Here is a 16,344-nt window from a genome sequence, read left to right as displayed (position 1 = left end):
AGACAATCATATACCAGATTAGCAAATCTTGATGTACTGTCCCAAGAGATATGAAAAATATAAAACAAAGTAACATGACACCAACAGAACAAAATATCTGTACCATTAGACATCAAAGGAAATAATATTGAACAAATGCCTGATTAAAGTACAGAAAACTGATGATAAGAGAACTAACAGGAATCAAGAGAGCACAGATGGAGAACTCAATGACAATAAGAAGAAAATATCTGAAAATAAATGATATGAGCAAGAATTTTGGAAGAGGATGAAGATCTTGAAAAAGAGCCAAAGAAAAATAAAGGAAGTGAAGAACTCAACACATCAAGATAAATACAAATGAAACCCTCCAAAACATTGTGGATTCCAAGAAAGTCTACATTTGATCAAGCACAGGAAAGAACAATATCCCTATCAGTATTTGCAGGATCCCTGTCAGAACAAAAATATAGGGGTAAAATGGCAGACTTCTGGATGTAATGGACAGACTTATAGATTTCAAGGCCTTTTGGAAAACATAAAAAAGGAATACTCACATTTATTGCATAAATGAAGGTGAAGAATATAGAAATCCTATTCAAAGGAATCATAGTTGGAGTCATCCATAACCTCTTGGGACAGATATATACATCCATACATGGGAGGTCCGCTGAAATACAAATAGATATGACCCATAAAGTTTGTCACAGTGGAATATTTTAGACAAACTATTGCATGTAGGAGATAAGGAAAGAATTGAAGAAACTGGATAAGTGTTCAGTGTAGCCCCACTAGACAAACCACATGCTTCATAGAAGAAAACTTACAGGTCAGGAGGAAATGAAATGACATCCATGTTGGGAGAGAAAATGAATGCCAACCAAGTATTCTATAGTCAGAGAGCCTCTCTTTTGGGGAAAAATAATTAAGACCATCTAAGACAAGCAAAAGCTGAAAGTCTTAAACAAAACCATGTTAGCCTTACAAAAGCTGTTTAAGGGATCTCTACATCCAGAAGTGAAAGAAAGATCACTGTCATCGTGAAAGTATAATGTCCATTCAAAAGAGCAAGTACACAAAGGAAAAACAAAAGTAACCAAATATATTTGGAACAGTAAACAATAAAACCCATGGATATGAATGAGAATAGGAGAGGGAGAAAAAAAGCATATTGAGAGAGAGAGAGAGAGAGAGAGAGAGAGAGAGAGAGAGAGAAAATTAACAAGATGACAGGAATATATGCTGACCTTTCAATAATAAACATTCTTGTTAATGCACTTAATTCTCCCAAGTAAATACATAGTCTTGTGAAATAGAAAACAACAACAAAAACAACAACTACTACCCATGGTATGCTGTCTATAAAAACACACTACTCAAGAAACTATAAACAGAGACTAAAGCAAAATAATGGAAAAATCATTCAAGAAAAAATCAATTCAAATTAAGCAACACAAAACAGATATTTTTACAACAAAGTAACTTTGAGAGAGAGAGAGACAGAGAGAGAGACAGAGAGAGAGACAGAGAGAGAGAGAGAGAGAGAGAGAGAGAAACTGAGAAACTGTTAGAAGAGTCAAGGATGACCACCATATAATAATCAAGAGATCACTGCTACAGGAAGAAAATGAGTGTAAGTGCACCTGCCCCTAATGTTGGAGCACCCAGTAACACTACTAGATCCCTTGGGAGAGGCAGGGTCCAGTAGGGTAGTAATGGGTGATTTCAACACCCTACTTTCACCAGTGGACAGATCATCTGGACAAAATATCAATACCGAAATTTCAGATTGAACTTACCCTACAGAACAATGGGCCCCAACAGAATTAAAGGATATTAAACCAAAAAACTGAACCGTATGTGTTCTTTTCCTCAGCACATGAAACAAATACAAGACTTACAAAAGCCAAAAGGCAACCTTTCTGATCACAATAGAATAAAACTAGAAATAAAAATTAAGACAAAATACAGTTTGAATTTATGCTAAAATATGGAGCCTGAAAATGATATCCTGCTTGAATAATGTGTGATAGAAGCAATCATTAGGGAAATATAAAATTTTTTGCCACACAAATGAAAATGAAAATGAAATGTGACATACTAAAAGTTATGGGATAAAGCAAAATTGTGACCATGAGGGTATTTAATAACAATAACTACCTACATCAAAAAAAAAGATTTCAAAATGCAGAACAAAACACCTAACATTGCATACCAAGGATCTAGGAAAGAAAGAACAAAGCAATCTACTCTGAGCAGAAGACGAGAGATAACATCAAAGGAGAAATAAGTGAAGACTGAAAGTAGAATACAAATGATCTATGACATGCAGAGATGTTTTCTTGAAAAGTTTTAAAAGTATTAATAAAACTTTATCAAGAATAACAGGTGAAAAATGCTATACAGATTTAATGGGATTTCTATTGAAAGTCCAAAGACATTCTTTATAGAAATAGAACAAGCATTCATGAAAATCATTTGGAAAAGTAAGGGAGCCAGAATAGCCAAAACTATCCTTAGCAAGAAACGTGAAACAGGAGGCAACACAGTACCAGACGTTATAGTACAGAGCTGCAGTAATAAACACAGCATGACATTAGCACTAAAGCAGACACATAGAGCAATGGTGCAGAATAGAAGACACAGAGACAAACCCACACAAATAGAGTTATCACATATTATACAAAGGTGCAAAAATACATTGGAGAAAGATTGCTTCTTCAAGAAATAATGCTGGGAAAACTGATAATTCTTATGTAGGAAAATGAAATTAAACCTCTATCTCTCACTCTGAAAAACACTCAACTTAAAGTGGATCAAGGACTTAGGGATTAGAATAGAGACACTGTGCTTAATAGAAGAAAAAGTAGGCCCAAATCTACATCATGTCAGCTTAGGAACTGACTTCCTTACCAAGATTCCTAAAGCACAGAAGTAAAATTAAAAAAGAAAAACATTAAATCAGATGGAGTCAAACTAAAAAGCTTCTTCACAGAAAAGTAAACAATCGCAAAGGTGAAGAGAGAGCCTATAGAATGGGAGAAAATCTTTGCCACCTGCACCTCAGATAGAGCATTGATCTCCTGGAGATATAAAGAACTCAAAAAACTTAGCACCAAAAAAAAAACAAACAAACAAATAAATAAATAACCCAATCAATTACTGGACTAGGGAATTGAACAGAAACTTGACAGAAGAAGAAATACAATCAATCAACAAATATATGAAAAAAAAAATTTCAATATCTCTAGCACTTAAAGAAATGCAAAATAAAACTACACTGAGATTTCATTTCACTCCAGTCGGAATGGCAATTAACAAGAATACAAGCAACAATGAATATTGTCAAGCATTTGGGGGAAAAGGTACACCCATACCTTGCTGGTGGGATTGTAAATTGGTGCAACCATCCTATAAAGCAGTATAGAGAGACTCTAGTAAACTTGGAATGGAACCACTATTCAACCAAGTTATTGCATTCCTCGGCATATACCCAAAGGACATAAAATCAGCCACATCAACAATTATAGCAGCTAAAATCACAATAACTAAACTTTGAACCAAATTAGGTGCCCTTCAACAAATGAAAGGACAAAGAAAATGTCTCACACACACACACACAAACACACACATACATATACATACAATGGAATATTACTCAGCCATAAAGAAGAAGGAAATTGTTGAAATCGCTGGTTAAAGAATGGAACTGGAGAATATCATACTACGTGAGTTATATAAGTAAGCCAATCCCCAAAAAACAGGGGCTGAATGTTTTATCTGGTATGTGGATGCTAACTTACAATAAGGTGGGTAGAGAAGAACAGAAGTACTTCGGATTAGACAAAGAGGAATGAAGGGGAGGGAGCTAGAGTGGGAATAGGAAAGATAGTAGAATGAATTGAGCATTACTATCTCATATGCATATATGGCTACACAACCAATGTAATTCTACATCATGTACAACCAGAAGAATGAGAAGTTATACTCCATACATGTATGGCATGTGAAAATACATTCTACTATCATATATAACTAATTAGAAAAAAACTTTTAAATATTATGAAAATTAATTAATTTTTTTAAAAAAATACAGGGGGGCGAGAACGATTGGGCACCCACAGAAAATATGAGATGAAAAAAGGAGACATTACAGCCCACACTAATGGAGACGTTACAGCCCACAGAAAGGATCGTTAGGGACAATTATGATGAAATCTATGCTAATGCATTGGAAAAAGTCAAAGAAATGGACAAATTATACGTAACCAATCAAAGCTGAAATTATGGGAATATAAACACCTGAATAGGTCAATGAAGCATAATAAGTTTGAATCAGCCCTAATACATTCACCAAAAAGAAAAATCTGAGGATTAGGTGGCTTCACTGCCAAATTTCACCCAACATTTAAGGAAGAACAAAAGCTGATAGTCTCAAACTGTTCCAAGGATTTGTAAGAGAACCCATGCTTCCAAACTCATTCTATAAGGCTTGATATCAAAACATAATGAGAACACATCAAACAAGAAAACCATGGACTGAAAACCATACATCTGAAGAACACAGTTGTGATAAGTGAAATAAAAGCAAATTCAATCTAACAGCACATGAAAAAATGCCATTCTCCATGCTGAAACTGAAATTATTCCTGGGATGCAAAGATGGATCATCATACACACATAAATAAATGTAATGCATCACATCAAAAGAATGAAGGCTCAAACTGGTATGTTTATCTCAATAGGTATATAAAAAGCTTTCAAAAACATTCAACATTACTTCATGATAAAAATCTACCAAATTGGTTAAAGAAATGTTGATCACACTTGAACATGATCAAGACCATATGCACAAACTCACTGAGCAACCTCCTACTGAATGGGAAAAAGATATTTTTTCCTATATGAGTCATTCAATAAACTACCGGAGGTTTTGGCCAGAACAGTTAGGCAAGAGAAGAAAATATAGATCATACAAATAGGAAGAAAGGTAAAACTATGGCCATGTCTCCCGATGACATGAGTCTATATGTATATAAAAAAATCAAAGACTTTACCAATAGTATATTAGAACTGACAAATGAATGTAGCAAACTCTCAGGGGGCAAAAATCAACATGCAGAAATCTGTAGCATTCATGTGCACCAGTAACAAACTTTCTAAGAAAGAAATCAGGAAAACAATCCCAGATAACAATAAACACACACACACACACACACACACACACACACACACACACACATACACACAAACATGCATACATACATACCTGGGAATAAATTATACCATGGAAGTGAAAGACATCTACAAAGGATACTATAAAATGCTAATGAAATAAATTTAAGAAGACATAAAGCATTAAAAGACCTCCCATGCTCATGGGTTGAAATAATGAATATTGTTAAAAAGTTCATAATACTCATGGTATTTTATAGCTTCACTAAAGTCCCCATTAGATTGCCAATGATATTCTTCCCACAAGTATAAAAATCCAAAATTCATGTGGAATCACAAAGACTGTGAAGATCCAAAGCAATCTTTTTTTTAATATTTATTTATTTATTTAGTTCTCGGGGGACACAACATCTTTGTTTGTATGTGGTGCTGAGGATCAAACCCGGGTGCACGCATGCCAGGCGAGCGCGCTACTGCTTGAGCCACATCCCCAGCCCCAAAGCAATCTTGAATGGAAAAAAAAATACGGAGCTGGAAACATCACAAATCATAATGTGCATCATGATTTCAAGATGCACATCAGCTTTGGTAATGCAAATCACATGGCACTGGTATATAAACGGACAGAGAACATCGTGGACACAATAGAGATCCCAGAATGAAACACCCACATAGCCAATATATTCTTGACAAAGGTCCCAAAATATCTGCATTGGAGAGGAGGTAACCTTCTCAAAAAATGTCTTTAGAAAATCCATTATCTATGTATAATGGATTGAAATGTCATGCTTATTTCACACTCTGTAGAAAAATTGATCAGCATGGATCAAATACTTAAATGAAAGAGCTGAAACTTTCAAATTACAAGAAAACTTATGTGATTAAAAGAATAGATTTTAAAATGTATCCTTATCAGCATAAGCAATAATTGATTTGTGAAACTCAGAGGATAAATAACTAAATAAATAGTAAATATAGATAAATAACTTTAGATAGTTAATTTCTGCACAGCCATGAGCACACCTGATAAAGAGCCTATGTTCATTAAGGAAGAAAATATTTGCCACATCAAAATGTTAATATATATTTGTTAAAATATATATATAAAAACAAATATAATATATAAACTAATGAAGTACTTAACTAAACAAGAACTACTTAACTACACAACAAATCAAAACAAGAAATACTTAACTATACAAGAAATCAAATTAAAATTTGTGAATGATCTGCATAGGTGCTCCTCAGAAGAAGAAATGCCAAGGGTCAACAAGTATATGGAAAAATGCTGAGCATTGCTGGTCATCAAGGAGATGCAAATCAAAACCAACATATGATGTCACCTCATTCCATTAAGGGGGAGATTATCAAAAAGACAAAATTTAATATGTGAATAAAGTTGTGGAGAAAAAGGAACTCTTATACACAGTTAGTGGGAATATGAGTTAATCAGCCACTATGGAGAAGAGTATGTAGGCTTCTCTTTGAACTAAAAATAGATTGAACATTTCATTGAGCTCTCTCAATGCTTGATACTCAAAGGAGATAAAAATCAGCATGATAGTGTGATACCACCATTTCTTTGTTTACTGTGGCATTATCCACATCCCTTAGGTATGCAATCAACCTCATTGCACTTCAGCAGAAGAATGGATAAAGAAATGTATATAAACAACAGAATATTTTTCATCCATGAAGAAGTATGAGATCCTGTCATTTGCTGCAAAATGAATGGATATATTGGACATTGTATCAAGTGAAAGTATATAGACAAAGAAAAACAAATACCACATATTTTATCTCATATGTGGAAGCTGAAACTAAAGTAAACCAACCTAAATGTAGAACAGCAACTACTCCCTGTATTTGGGAAGGATTGGGATTAAGAACATAAAGAATGTTGGACAGAGTGTGCCAAAATACAGTGAGATATAAGGAATATGTTCTGTTGTTCGATGGCACAGGAGGATGGCCATGGTTCATACTTACTCAATATATATTTTATAAAGGTCTAGATGAGAGGAGTTTGAAGGCTCCAAACATAGCACAAAGGTAAGCAAAGGGAAATGCTAATTATCACATTGTATACATGTGTTGTAAAATCACATGGAACCCTGTTGATATCCAAAATTAATACATATTAAAGAAAACTCTTATTGAATTGGATTCAATAAAGAACAAATAAAAACTAAGCTAGATGGCAATGTCTGGAATAAAAATCAATTTATTTAATGTAAAAACATAGATGTGAGATGAATAAGGCCAAACAGGAAACTATGATCTCCCAAAATGGATTTTGCAAAGCACCAGTGACTTGTCTTCATCAAGGGAGTGGGTAGACCTTTTGGGTCAGGAATTAAATGTAGTTACTTTGAGGAAAATCAGCAAACTTGCAAAGAAACACAGAAATGGTCAGAAATCTATCAAATATAACAAATTCATTAAAATAATAAAATACAGACAGAATCTGGGATCTACAAACTATCTGAATGTATTAAAATTGTTTTGGAGAGAATGAACAGCACATTTGTACAAGCAGAAGAAACAATCAGTGAGTTGGAAAATTGGTTCTAATAGGATACAAACAGGCAGAGAAAAAAAAAGAGGGAAGAGAAATGATGATAACATAGGGTATACAAGCAGCAGCATCAGTAGAATAAATCTGATAGTCTTTGGGTTTAAAGAAGGGCTTGAAAATAACCAAAAGTTAGGAGTCTTGTTCAAGGAAATAATACCAGAATACTTTTCTGTTCTGGAGGACATAAAAGTCCAGGTCCAATAAGGTCAAAAATCACCAACCAGGTCCAATCCATATAAAATTTCCTTCAAAATGTTCTAGTCAAACTCTCAAAATAAAGGGACAAGGATTTGAAATCAGCAAGAGAAAACAGTCAAAACACCTATAAAGGACACCCAATATGTGTTGCCCTTGACCTCTATGCAGAAAAGTAGTATGTTAGGACACAGTGGGATAATACATTCAGTGTAGTAAAGAGAAAGATTGCAACATCGAGAATACTGAGTCCTCAAAGTTGTCTGTCAGAGGTGGAGAGAGAGAAAAATTTTCACAGACAAACAAAAGCTGAGGGAACTCATCATCACAGGACATATCCTGCAAGAAATGCAAAAGGTAGTTGCTCAGTATGAACAAAAAGAATCCTAACATGTAAGAAGAAAACAGTAGTAAATGTAAAACACAACAGTCAATATACATACACTGAAAATCTCAAAACACTCCAACGTCATCAGGGTGTGTGTGTATGTGTGTGTGTGTGTGTGTGTGTGTGTGTGTGTCCCATTCTCCTTAAAGGGAGAACTAATAAAACAGATTTAAACTGGAAACAAATTGTGAAGCAATGTACAACATAAATATATGAAAATTGTAACATTAGTATTATAAATATGTAACAGTAACTGGAGGTAATTTGTTGAGTTTTATTCCATTTGTTTCTTGTTGGGTGGTATCAAAACAAGTTGCTCTCTTCCTAGAAAAAGTTGTTGTGAAGTGGACATATTTTTGTAAGCCTAATTGCAACCACAACCACAAATCAAAATCGATAATATGTAGACTAGAAATCAAATATCTAAAGCTTACTACTTACAGAAAATCAATGAGAAACAGAACTGAAGAAATGATTTATAAAGCACATAGAAAACCAGAAAGAATAGGTAGTAAAAATTACTTACAAATCACTTATTACCATGAATATATATGGATTGATTTCTCTAATTAAAGATATAGAATGGATAGAACAAGCAGATTAAAAAGGAAAACAAGAACCAAGTATGTCCTGTATATAAGAAACTCACTTCAGTGACAAGGACATGCATGGACTGAATGTGAACTCGTGCAACATTTATTCCATTAAACATTTTTCCTGTATTTGTTGATCACTTGTGTCTTCTTTTTTCTTTTGAGAAATTTCTGTTGATCTCTTGCCCAATTTATTGACTTGTTTTTCTGGGGGCGTTGGTGTTGAATTTTTTAAGTTCTGTATATATTCTGGATATGAACCCCTTTTTGGAGGACTAGTTGTCAAATAATCTCTCCCATTCGACAGGCTATCTTTTCACCCACTTCCATACAATAATACTTATGCTGTTTTAGCTTGATTCTGTTATGCAGAATGTTTGTAATTTGTTATGAAGAAGCTTTTCTAACCTGGTGCCATTCCACTTAGTTATTCTTGGTTTTATTTCTTCAGTAGTCTATTTAAGGAAGTCTTGCATGATCCAATGTGTTGGAGTGCTGACCCTGTTTTATGTTTTCACAGTTGCAGATTTTCTGGTCTAATTCCTGGATCTTTGATCCACTTTCATTTGAGTTTTGTGCAGGGTGGAAGATAAGGAAGTAACTGTATTTTTCCACACATGGATATCTAGTTCTCTGAGCACAATTTGTGAAAACGTCTATCTTTTTCCCAAAATGTGTTTTTGGCACCTTTGTCAAATATCAGATAACTGCAAGCATGAGTCTTTGTCTCTGTGTCTACTACTCTGTTCCATTGGTCTTCATGTCTGTTTTTATGGCAGTTCGATGCTGTTTGTGTTACTGTAGGTCTGTGGATAATTGGAGTTCAGATATTTGGATGCCTCCAGCATTCCTCTTCTTGCTCAGTATTCCTTTGGCTATACTGGGCCTTTTACTTTTCCATACGAATTTTAGCACTGTTTTTCCTCTAGTTCTGTGAAGATTGTCATTGGTATATTGATGGGGACTGCATTGAATCTGTGTATTGCTTTCTGTCATATGGCTATTTTGACAATATTATTTTTATCAATCCAAAAACTTGGGGTGTCTTTCCATCCTCTAAACCTTCTTCAATTTCTTTCTTCGTAATTTAATAGTTTTCATTTGTAGAGTTCTTTCATCTCTTTGGTTTGATTTACTCCCAAGTTTCTTCTTTTTTCTTTCATTTTTTTAGGTTATTGTGAATGGAATTGTCTCCCCCCGCCTCCGGATTTCTTTCACAACAGACTCCTTATTGGAGTATAGGGAAACTTTTGACTTCTGTATGTTGATCTTGTATTCTGGTAATTGCCAGATTTTATGAGTTCTGGAATTCTTCTGGTGGAGTGTTTTTGGTTCTCCTAGAACATTTTGTCATCAGTAGAGATTATTTGACTTCTTTTTCTTCTTGTATCCATAAAAAGTCCTTCTCTTGCCTGATTTATCTGGCTAGACTTTCATGGACTATATGGCTTAGGATTAGTGATAGTGGGAAATCCTGGCCTGTTCCTGATTTTTGAGAAAATGCTTTGAATTTTTCCCTATTCATTATAGTGTTAGCTTTAGGTTTTTCATACGTGGTCTATATGATGCTGAGGTAGGTTTCTTCTGTTCTTTGTTTCTCCAGGGCTTTTAGCATACCTGTTTGCTGCATTTTGTCTAAAGATTTTTCTGCATCTATTGAGATGTTCATATGATTTTTGGTGTTATTTCTATTTATGCGATAAATTGCATTTTTTGATATGTGTATCTTAAAATAATTTTACATCCCTGTGATGAAGTCAATTTGATCATGGTTTTCAATGTTTTTCTGTTTTCAGTGTTTGAGATTTTCATCATCTTAATAATTGTAAAGTGATTTCATTGTTGTTTCAATTTGCATTTTTCTGATGATATTTTATATGGAGGATCTTTTCATATGCTTATTTTCCATGTCTATATTTTCTTTGGTGAGGTGTCTGTTAAGGTCTTTGACTCATGTTTTAATCAAGTTACTTTTTATGAATGGGTTTTAAGATTTTATTCTGGTTTTAATTTTCAATTGTATGTTTACTAATGTTTGGCATTTTTCACATGCTTGTTGACTTACAGAGTTCAAACATAGGAAAATGTTACTTTACATTTTTAAAAATGAACTTGATGCCTTCAAACACTCCTCTCTATCTTTGGGAAAGTCCTCCTCTTCTATCAGCTTTAAGAGTTTGGTGGTTGCACTTATAAACCTATATAAGGCAGGTCTTCCTTCTAGGACAGCTACAAAACTGGAAGCCAAAAATTCTAGGTTGTGACAGATATAATAATCATAAAATCAGTAGGAAAATCACAAGCTTGCCTCTTGTTAACAAGTTAGAGAGAGAATAGAAAAAGCAAATATTGTTAAAGGGCACAATCCCATGAAAAACTTACTTAACCCTATCTGGAAACTAGAAAGAACACTAAAAAAATAATGTGTAAATCAATGAAAATAGATTACTCACAGGAGAAGTTAAAAAGACCCAGTATAAGTGGGCAAAATTTGTCACAAAGACTTTGCTTACAAATTCCTATTTGAAATTGCTCTGTGAATGCCGTTAGCATGAGCTACACTAGGTGAGTACCCTGGAGACACTAGTTTTTAACTGGGATGTCTCTTCTATGGGAAAGCAGGCTTCATCTTTAGCAACATAGGCATAACATCTTTTATCCTTCATGTGTCATTGTTTTCCTGATCTCTTAATTTCTTGAAATGTCTGAATCTAAACGCAAAAAAAGGAAGCTCACACCAATTATTACATAAGTCAGAGGATGGCAGTTGTGCCCATTTATCTGTTCTTAGTCTCTATTATGTAAATCAAGACACTCTTAGATTTTCAAGCCTCCTCTAACTAAAATAATGAAGAAGAAGAAAGAGGAGGAGGAGGAGAAGGAGGGGGAGGAGAAGAAGGAGAAGAAAGAGATGAAGAAGAAGAAAGCTGATTCCTTTAGGTCCTGTGTTGCTAATTTTTAATTTCCTGGTATTCCATCCCCAATCCCCCAGCCAGATTTTTATGGATTTCTGGTTTACTCCTATTTTTTGCAGATCTCCAAAAATTTGAACACACTCACTGCAGGCCACATCTAAGTAGGTGACACTCTGGAACAGTGGATTTATATACACAGAGCTATTGATATTAAGTTCTATGTTTTTCTGCTCCAACAAGTTGACCTCAAAGGCTTCATCAAGTCTCAGAAATAGAAAGAGCCAGCCTTAAGCTGTTAGTTGCCTGGGAGTAAGGGTGGGCCACATTACCCCAATTTTAAGATATAGACACTTTCTGTTGCTCTTTGTGCAGCTGTTCAGCCTGATTTTTAGCACCTCTGCCTTGGCCTTATCCTTATCAACACCTTCCCCCATTTTATACATGCAACTGGCATTGACACAGGCCCAGACATAGACAAGATCATAGACTTTTATTGAGTATTTACATGTCAGGCTTATGTCCTTGAAAAGTCATGGACACCATGCAGGAACATGATACTAAGGTTGAAGCAATTGGAGACATAACTGCCATCACAGAACCCTGACCTTTTCCAAATAAAGCTGGTCATCCTCATTAATCTGTCCATAATGTGCTAGGACAGCAACATGATTTCACAGATTACTTTCCATGTTTCTCACATGCCATCCAAAATCATTTCAAGGCAGCTTTCAGGTCCTGAGTTAGTCCACGTTTTCAAAGCATATAATAAGCCTCCAGTTTGTAGCCATTATCACTGTGCTTATTGTCTTCAGAGCTAAACTTCAGCACCTTGGAAGTCTCATCAAAATTTTTCTGTATCTCTTCCAAATAGTCTACCAGCCAATAGCAACCTCCTGTGTCCTTCTCACAGTAGCATTTGTAGTTGCACTCCACCTCAATATTTTCCCAAAATGACTTTACCTGCCCCTTGTCCAGTCCTGCCATGGATCCTCTAAATCTTTTTGATAATAGCTATTCTAAATAGTTTGATATGCTATCTCACTGTGCTTTGCAATTCCATTATTATTAATGTTGTTGAGCATTTTTATATGACTTCTTGTTATTAGTCATTTGATAGGTGATCTTCAGGTATTTAGTACATTTTTAATTGAATTGTTATTTTCTAGCAAGAAATTTTGCTTCCTTATAAGTTATAGATATTTGTCAAACTATTCTGATTTCTGCTTTGATTCTACTGTAAATTACAGTTACCACAAGATAATATCCCAAGTACCTTGCTTTTGGAGATTCAGTGCCTCCCCCTGGTTCCTACTATTCCAGGATTTAATTACGCATGTTACATTTAGGATTCCCACATCATTGGCAGGAGTTTCCTCTGTAAGTTTCCATCTACAAAGAAGAGCCAATTTTCAGTGATTCAGAGTGCTAGGGATTTCCTCACAAATTTAGTTTTCACAGCATTAGTAAATGATGTGTCCTGTGGACTCTTACATACCAAGACAGTGAGTTATAAATGACAAATCCACTATAAAAATTCAGTCTCCCTAAATCTCCGGGTCACTCTTCTGTAGTAAATTAATTCTATCCTCCTTTTCAAGTTTGCTTAGAGTGGTTCACACATTTGTCCATGTTTCAATCAATTGACCTAATGATAGGGTCATTTCTAACTCCTCAAGCTGAAACATTAAATTCAAACAGAGGCAACTTTATGTTCTTCCCATAATTATCACACACTATTTTTTAAAACATATATTTATTCTTTAGTTCTAGGTGGACACACAATATCTTTATTTTATTTTACATGGTGCTGAGGATTGAACCTAGTGCCTCACACATGCTAGGTGAGCACTATACCACTGAGCCACAACCCCAGCCCATCAAACACTCTTAACACTTATTTATACACACACATCATCTGGATTTCTACAAATTATAAAAATCACAGTCCTTTTGCATTGTAGTGCACTTTCTAATAGATTATACTATGTATTCCACCTGTGGCATCCTTCAAACTTATGATCTGAATTATCATTGAATCTCTAATGTGAAACAAAATTAATCAGGGAGAATGGTTATTTTATTATTGCATAAAATAATACAGAATAATGATGTTCATTCAGGAATAATTATAGACGTATATATAATATTTGATGACTTATAATCGCCATTACCCCCATTAAACTCTCCTTATGTTTCCCTTACCATTCTCCCAAATCACCTTCCTCATCTCTAATGGGTTTCCTTCTGTTTTCATATTTTTCTATATTCCACATATGAGAGGAAATATGTGGTACCCATCTTTCTGAGTCTCACTTATTTTATTTAACATGATAATTTTAAGTCCTTTCCATGATCCAGAAAATAACATGATTTCACTCTTCTCTATAGTTGAAAATGACTTCATTGTGTGTGTGTGTGTGTGTGTGTGTGTGTGTGTGTGTATATATATATTTACATATTACATTTGCTTTAACCATCCTTCTGACGAGGGGCATTTGGCTGATTCCAATAGATTAGCTATTGTACATAGTGCCATGACAAATATGGGTATGCAGGTATCTCTAACAGTATGCTGCCTTGAAATCTTCCATATATATACTTAATAGTGGTATTGTTAGGATATATGTTAGTTCTGTTTTTAGGTTTTTTGAGCATACTTATTTGTATGGTGGCTGCAGTTATTTACATTCCCATTAGCAGGGTATAAGTGTTCCTTTTACCCTATATCTTCACCAACATTTATCATTATTTGTATTCTTGAGGAATGCCATTATGACTGGAGTAAGTTTTAATTTCAATGTAGTTTTTATTTGCATTTGCTTGATGGCTAAATATGATTAAATTTTTAAAATATAATTATTACCTATTTGTACTTCTTCATTGAAAAAAGTGTTTACAGTTTATTTTTTATTGATTGATTCAATTATTTGTTTTTTGTTGTCATTGTTTAATTGTTTTTACTGTTCTTTTTTTAATTCATTATATATTCTGAATAGTAATCCACTGTTGGAATAGGAGCTGGAAAGAATTGCCCCCTTCTATGAGCTGTCTCTTCACTCTTTCATTCTTTCTTTGTGCAGCTTTGAATTTGAAACTTCACACACTTAACTAGTTCTCAGTGTGCACTCTCTGTTTTGTTCCTAGTTGAAGTAGCTCTCAGCAGAAGCATTTCTCAACACAGGCAGGAACACCTTCTTTTGGGAGTGTTTTAGTGGCATGCAGGAAAGTACAAATTTACTGGAATTTCTGCCCCAATTTTTTCAATGGATTTCCTTTGTGCTGGGAGGGATTGATATTTTCACCAGTCCCATCTTGCTCTCCAAATTTGGTTCTCCTAGGTTCAAGGGTTAACTTGCAGAAACACTTTAAATTTTTAGGTTTCATTTTGTATTGCCTAAGAAGGGTAGCTGACACTTGACATTTCACAACAATGAAGGGAAGCCATGAGTTCTGTACCCTATGCCCTCACACAAAACAGAAACAGCTAGTATATATAACACCCTCAATCATGGGCCTTTTAGCTGACTACCAACCACTGGATGGTGAGAAAACCATAGCAACTAAGGAAGCAACTTCTTTGCCTTAGTACCTCTAGGGGAGTCCAAAAAGTGATCATTTAAGTCATCAGCAAATAGTGATACTTTGATTTCTTCCTTTCCTATTCATATCCCTTTAATTTCTTTCTTGTAATTGCTCTGGCTAGGATTTCAAGGACTATATTGAATAGGAGTGGTGAAAGAGGACACTCCTGTCTTGTTCCAGTTTTTAGAGGGAATGCTTTTAATTTTTTTCCATTTAGAATGATATTAGTCTTGCATTTAGCATATATAGTTTTTGCAAGGTTCAGTTATGTTCCTGATATCTCTACACATGTAAACTAATGTTACAGAATAGAAGACACAGAGACAAACCCACATAAATACAGTTATGACATATTAGACAAAGGTGCCAAATTCATTCCTTGGAGAAAAGATAGCTTTTCAAAAAATGGTGCTGGGAAAACTGGAAACCCATATGTAGCAAAATGAAATTAAATCCCTATCTTCACCCTACACAAACTCAGTTCAAAGTGGATCAAAGACTTAGGCACTAGAACAGAGATCCTGCCACTAATAGAAGAAAAAGTAGGCCCAAATCTTTACTACAGAAGCTTACATACTGACTTCCTTAAGACTCCTAAAGCACAAGAAGTAAAATCAAGAATCAACAAATTGGATGAGTTCACAGTCAAAAGCTTCTTCTCAGCCAAGGAAGCAATCAATAATATGAAGCAAGAGCCCACAGAATGGGAGAAGATTTTTACCACATGCACCTCAGAGCATTAATCTCATGATATATAAAAAAACTCAAAAAACTTAACACTAAAAATACATATAACCCAGTCAACAAATAGGCTAAGAAACTGAACAGACACATCACAAAAAAAATAAATACAATCGATCAACAAATATATGAAAAAAAATCAACATCTTTAGCAGTTAGAGAAATGCAAATCAAAACTACTCTTAAGATTTCATCTCA

General features: G+C 34.5%; 1 pseudogene; it reads right to left on the bottom strand.

Moving 5' to 3' along the window:
- Positions 1 to 12,159: 12,159 nt before the first annotated feature.
- Positions 12,160 to 12,807, bottom strand: LOC143638552 (cytochrome c oxidase assembly factor 7 pseudogene; annotated as a pseudogene).
- Between the last annotated feature and the right edge of the window lie 3,537 nt (positions 12,808 to 16,344).

The sequence above is a fragment of the Callospermophilus lateralis genome, chromosome X (genome assembly GCF_048772815.1).
Source record: "Callospermophilus lateralis isolate mCalLat2 chromosome X, mCalLat2.hap1, whole genome shotgun sequence".
In the NCBI taxonomy this organism is placed as follows: Eukaryota; Metazoa; Chordata; class Mammalia; order Rodentia; family Sciuridae; genus Callospermophilus; species Callospermophilus lateralis.
The sequence above is the reverse complement of the archived record's forward strand: the minus strand, read 5'-3'. Positions and strand labels throughout refer to the sequence as shown.